The sequence below is a fragment of the Ahaetulla prasina genome, chromosome 2 (genome assembly GCF_028640845.1).
Source record: "Ahaetulla prasina isolate Xishuangbanna chromosome 2, ASM2864084v1, whole genome shotgun sequence".
Classification (NCBI taxonomy): Eukaryota; Metazoa; Chordata; class Lepidosauria; order Squamata; family Colubridae; genus Ahaetulla; species Ahaetulla prasina.
This window is the reverse complement of record NC_080540.1, coordinates 189,275,626-189,281,625: the sequence shown is the minus strand read 5'-3', so window position 1 is coordinate 189,281,625 and position 6,000 is coordinate 189,275,626.

Below are 6,000 nucleotides of genomic sequence, written 5' to 3'. Positions count from 1 at the left end.
ACTTTGTTTCTATTGGCGTAAAATGTATATAATACTCTGAGCCATTCTTGCAGTGTGTATCTATTCCTTATGCTTTTGTCTGTGTTTTGGAAATAGTATCACCTAGACTTTTTACTTTGGCCAAAGAATAAAAAGCTGATATTTTTTGCAAGCTTCATCTCAAGTCTCACTCTCTTTGGCATTTCAGTGGCTCGAGGAAACATCTGGGACCTTACAGTCTTTACTGTCAGACCTATCCAGATAGGTCGCTTAGGAAAGAAAGACCCTTGACTCAATTTTGTTGAAGTGATAGTGTCAAGCTAGAACTAACTTTTCCATGTGAAAAGATACAAAATGTTTCCCCTCATCCCAGCCCACTCGCCCACCCCAGCCAGTTTGTGTTCAGTCAATAAGTATTCACCTAAATATTTTGAGAATGTTGAGATGTTTGGGGTATTCCACATTCTTTCTCAGGGTGCATGGCCTGGAGTGCTGGCACAAACTGGTTCCAAGCTTCCCTGTCTTTATCAAGCTTCATCTTTCCCTTCCCATTTCCCATCATGTACACATGCAGGTTTATTGCCATTTGTCCCTCCCATGTTCCCCTTCCCTTCTAGCCTTTGATGGCAGGATGCCAGTGAGGCACCAAGTTGAAGATGGCAGACCTGACATTCTGCCCCCCTCAAGAGACATTGATCCTGTAGAGAAGACAAGAAGAGACATACATAAAAGGTACCATTAGTTGCATGGTCATCAAGGTTTATCTTGATATTATTTGTGGAACTTTTTAAGCAGTCTGCACACTTTAACATGTTTGGAATCATTCGGTTTCTGAGAGAGGGATGTCTTTCCACATCTGGGAAATCCTGGGTTTTCCCTTGATGTGTGTAAGAGTCCAATACAACCTTAACTTCAAAATGTTGATCCCCCTCAATCATGATGGGATCAGGAGATGGTTGTGATTCTGGGGATAGGGAATATGTGATTTCTGGTTTTAGGAGGCTACAATGAAATACTGGATGCATGTGTCTAAGGGTCTTTGGTAATTTGAATTCAATAATCACTGTAATAATCAATAATAATAATAATAATCAAGGGGCCGGATAGCTCAGGCTGGTAAAGCCTGTTATTAAGAACACAAAGCCTGCAATTACTGCAGGTTCAAACCCGGCCCAAGGCTGACTCAGCCTTCCATCCTTTATAAGGTAGGTAAAATGAGGACCCAGATTGTCGGGGGGGCAATAAGTTGACTTTGTAAAAATATACAAATAGAATGAGACTATTGCCTTATACACTGTAAGCTGCCCTGAGTCTTCGGAGAAGGGCGGGGTATAAATGTAAACAAAAAAAACAAACAAACAAACAAAAAAACTGTGTTAATAACTCTTTTTATGGGAAAAAGGCCAACATACTTGGGACCCATTTTTTTTGAAAGTTGTCTAGATTGTAAATACTTGGTAGACAAAGGGGCCTCTGGTGGCTCAGCAGACTAAGTCTGTCTGTTATTAACACAGCTGCTTGCAATTACTGCAAGTTCAAGTCCCACCAGACCCAAGATTGACTCAACCTTCCATCCTTTATAAGGTAGGTAAAATGAGGACCCAGATTGTTGGGGGCAATAAAAGTTGACTTTGTATAATATACAAATGGATGAAGACTATTGCTTAACACAGTGTAAGCCGCCCTGAGTCTTTGGAGAAGAGCGGGATATAAATTCAAATTTAAAAAAAAGAGATCTTATCTTCAACTCTAAAATCTTTCGGCTTCATGCACCTTTTGTCAGATTGTTTTTTATACATTTCCCTTGCCTCCTCCAAAGTTTTCCTTACTACTTGCCAGGTATTTTGTAGTTGGGTGACCCATTCCTTTAAGGAGGAAGTCAATGGGGCAAACCTGGGGCAATTCAGGAATAGATACAAAGTCATGCCCAGTGGCCACTTTAAAAGGGGTGAAGCCTTTGTGAACTGGCAATTTATGATAGAACAATTACAGATGATAGCGTTGGAGAGAGATTCCTAATCAATCTATAAAAAGCAATTGGCAAAAATAATGAGGAATGGAGAGATGACAGAAAAAGTGAATATAATGAAAGGTACAAGGCAAGGATGTCCATTATCACCATTATTTGTAACGTTATTTATATTAACATTAGAAGTGTTAAATAGAAATATAAGATGAAATGAAGAAATAAAAGGAATGAAAATTAAGAAAGAAGAATACAAATTACAAGCCTATGCAGATGATTTAGTTTTTATACTGGAAGAGCCTCAAACAACAGGCCCCAAACAAATAAAAGAATACGGAGAGGTTGCAGGATTAAAAATAAATAAAGACAAAACAAAAATATTGGTTAAAATATAACAGAAAAACAGAAAAGAGAATTGATGGAGAAATTAAATATTCAAATTGTGAAGAAAGTGAAATACTTAGGAATATATTTAACCTCAAGCTGTGTAACAATAAAGGAAGATAATTATTATAAATTAAAGAAACAAATTGAGGAAGACTTGGAGAAATGGAAAAATTTACAGTTATCATTAATGGGAAAGATAGCGATAGTAAACATGAACATATTACAAGACTATTGTCCTTATTGCAGACTATTGATAAAAGTGGAAAAAACATATTTTGAACACCTTAATAAAATAATAAGGAAATTTATATGGCAAGAGAAGAAAGCGAGGATCAACATAAAAATGTTACAAGATGTGAGATTATGTGGAGGATTTGGACTGCCGAATTGGGAACTATACTACCAAGCAGCTGTCAATTGCCTGGATAGGATAACTGGTGTAATTACGTTCCAGCTTTGAACTATTATATTGTGGCAGCCTGGATAAGGCATCTGCTAGGAAATTCTTCATCCCCTGGGAAATATCACACCGTAAAATTGAATTGGTTAAAATATTGATCTCAACAAACTTATTTGGAACACAATGTCCAGTGTGTGTGTGTATTCAGGGCTTCTAAATTTTATGTTCAGTCCACAATTCAAAAGAGCTATTTCTCCTTTCTAAGTAGTGCCCCCGGGTTAGGAGCCCATAGAATAATTAAAAGCCGTTTTCCACTCATTGCCTTCCTTGATCCTAACTTAATAATATGCCTCTTGTAAGTTCAGCTTGGTGAAAATCCTCCCTTTGATTAAATGAGGTAGCATATCCTTCATCAAGGGCAGCAGGTAGACATTTTCAACACAAATTCCATTTTTACTCCAGAATGAATCAAAATCACCAATTAATATTAGAGGAATATTGGAGGAAAAAATAGCTTTAACCAACATGCAACTTTACAAATGAGAGAATGTAATGAGAAAAGTATTCAGTCTCTCTCTCTCCCTCCCTCCCTCCCTCCCTGCTATCTATCTAATCCAGGGGTGTCAAACTCAAGGCCCATGAACAGGATCTGGCCCATGGGGTGCTTCAATCTGGCCCGTTCAATATGTGAATCAGGTCTCAGTAACTTATTAGGAGGTTTGAGGAAATTTGACGCAAGGATTTTCCTCTGTTTGCTATTTTTAGTTGATTAATTTAATTTCACCTTCACTGTCGGTTATCTAGTGGAGACATTGATTCTCAGACCATTGTGGATTCTGTTAATATTTTAAGGGAAGATGGAAACAGTATAAAGAATAAAATATATTTGGATATAAAACTTCTCACACCCCTATGCATCTGGTGAAATTGAGTTCTTAGAAGATGACTTCCTGAGTTGTAAATTTTATAAAGAATTCCATCCCAACTAATTTGTAACTCCAAACTAAAAAATAAACTGCCTGGCCTTTTAGATCAAAGCATCTACAATTATTCCTAAAAGTTAAGCATCCTGAAATAGCTAAATTGTGAGCCCAAACCATAAAAAAAACAGGTGACTGACTTAACTAATGAGATTTTATTGTATTTTTAAATTATATTTGGTTGTTTTAATTTGATCTGTTCTAGTTTCAACTGAGACTTGGTCTTGGATTGTAATAAAATGTTCATTAATTCATTCTATCCATGATCACAAAAAAGAAAAAGAAAGCATCCTTCTTAATCCCATTCTCCAAAGTCCTATTCATCTGCTCAGGGAAAGTATTTATTGCCTTCTGCTGGCCCCAGGTGAGGGTAGTGACTTTTCTGGAGGCAAAAGAAGAATCCATATTTGGTCTACTCAGTGTTACTTTGCTAAGGACAACTTGTGCTTTGCCACTCCTTTGGCACGATTAATCAGATTAGACACCCATAAAAGCAATGAATGGGGAAATAAAAAGAATATGATTCTGGGTAGATAGCAATTTTCTTATCATAAGGTATATTATTGAATGTTTATGAGGAACAAGGGCCAAAGTTGTCTTTCCAAAGCTAACTTACAGTATACTCCTCCCCTCTCCTTGCCTCCTAATTTGGCCCATGAATATCTTATGCCTTGTATAGCTGTACAAATTTGCAAGAATAACAAGGTTGAGAGGTGAGAAAATTTTTGTGTAGAAAGGAATTAAAACTTTTGATTCCACTGAATGTACTGAAAGTTTAAAATCAACTAGAGTAATGTTATAACTTCATTTTATTACATTTCAATATCAAAGTTCTAAAATAGCTGAGAGTGATTGACTTTAAAGTTTAAACAATCTTACTGCATTAAAGCTAAATTGAATAGATTAATATTGATGTGGAACAAATGTTAAAGTCAGGAAAAAAATGTGACTTGTATGCCAATTTCAAGGTGCATATTTCACAATTCTCTAACCGTCCAAGAGAAAAATAAGGATCTTTATTTCAATTAAAATTATATGAAACCCTAATCTTTTCGCTTGTATCTAAATGGGCATGGCATGAATCAAATTGTTTCTACTTTTTTGACCCCCTCCTTTGGTTGTTATTTAATGATCGTTATCATTTGACCTTTAGTGCAATGCACAGGGAAGACATGGGTGCCAATCATTCCTTCCAAGATACGTTCCTTTGCCTTGCTAATTGTTACAGCTCACATGGAGGTGAACTATTTTTTTTAATAAAACACACATAATTTTTCCATTTTTTTTATTAAAAGAACTGTGTATAGTTGTTAGGCTGAAAGATAGTGTGGATGACAAAGGTCAACAATTAAGCTTCATGGCTGAGTCAATTTGAACCTGGGTCTCCTTGGGCTGAGTCCAAAATTCTTAATTACTAAACTGCACTACATTTTTAAAGTTGATATTTAACAAAACTTTCACCTAAGTGTGAGATTGCTGTTAAGTAGCTAAAACCTACATTGTAGTTTGAATAGCAAATGCTTTGCCATCCTTGCTTCTCTGCCTAAGTAAGTGCAGCTGATGTAACAAATGACTACCTAGCTTTGCTCACTAAGATTGCTCAAATTTTCTGACTTACTAGACATAACTTGTTCTTTATGAGATACTGTGCAATTGTATGGCTATAAAGTAATGTTGATATCATGGCCACACTGGACATTTCCAGCTCCTGCATTTTTGCAGCTATCTGATAATATTTTACAGAACAAAATTACCCTCTGGATTGTTCTAGTGATCAGTAACAAAAATGTTGTTCACATAATCTTTGGAGGAGGCTATACCTGAGGAGATCCAATTGTCAGCCATTGCCTATCTGTGACCTTTTCTTTGGGGGGGGTGAGACAATGGTCAGAGACGGCATGAGTTGCTCTTGACAGGAGCTGGGCCTGATTCTGGTTCCTCCTCTTTACACCACTTGATGGCCTGCGATACCACTAGTACTTGTTTATCAGGGTCCTCTGACAGTTTGGGTATTGTCAGGGGAACAGTACTACCTCAAGAGAGCAGGCCAGAAATATAGCTGGAGAGCCAGGTGGAGGCCATGGGCAGGGTGGATTTATCATTGAATATTTATAATCTGCCAAAAATTGACTGGGTAGATACAAATTAAATGAATGATGAATGGATAAAGCCCAAATATCTTTTTACAGCACACATGACAGATAAGGAGAGTGAGTGTTGGGCTTGTGCTACATCCTGGAGAGCTGCCAGCCTTGTTTCTGCTGACTTTTCTTGCTATCAGAGCAGAA